This window comes from Morone saxatilis, unplaced genomic scaffold (assembly GCF_004916995.1).
Source record: "Morone saxatilis isolate NCDOM2014 unplaced genomic scaffold, NCSU_SB_2.0 Contig0, whole genome shotgun sequence".
Taxonomy (NCBI): domain Eukaryota; kingdom Metazoa; phylum Chordata; class Actinopteri; family Moronidae; genus Morone; species Morone saxatilis.
Window position 1 is genome coordinate 19,495,273 of NW_023339650.1, and position 235 is coordinate 19,495,507.

Sequence of the window (235 nt, forward strand, 5' to 3'; positions counted from 1 at the left end):
CTACGTTAATGGCACGGACATATTTATGATATTTAACATAAGTTACAATCACTTTGTATACATATCAACTCACCAGCTCAGCTTCACCAGACAAACCGAAGCACAGCAAGTGAGCATAATCACCGAAGAAAAAATAATAATACAAGATGGACTGCTGCCGCTAGAGGACGCTATGAACTCCCAACAATATAAAATAGTAGGAGACAAAATAACATATTAGAAAATGGGAGAACTT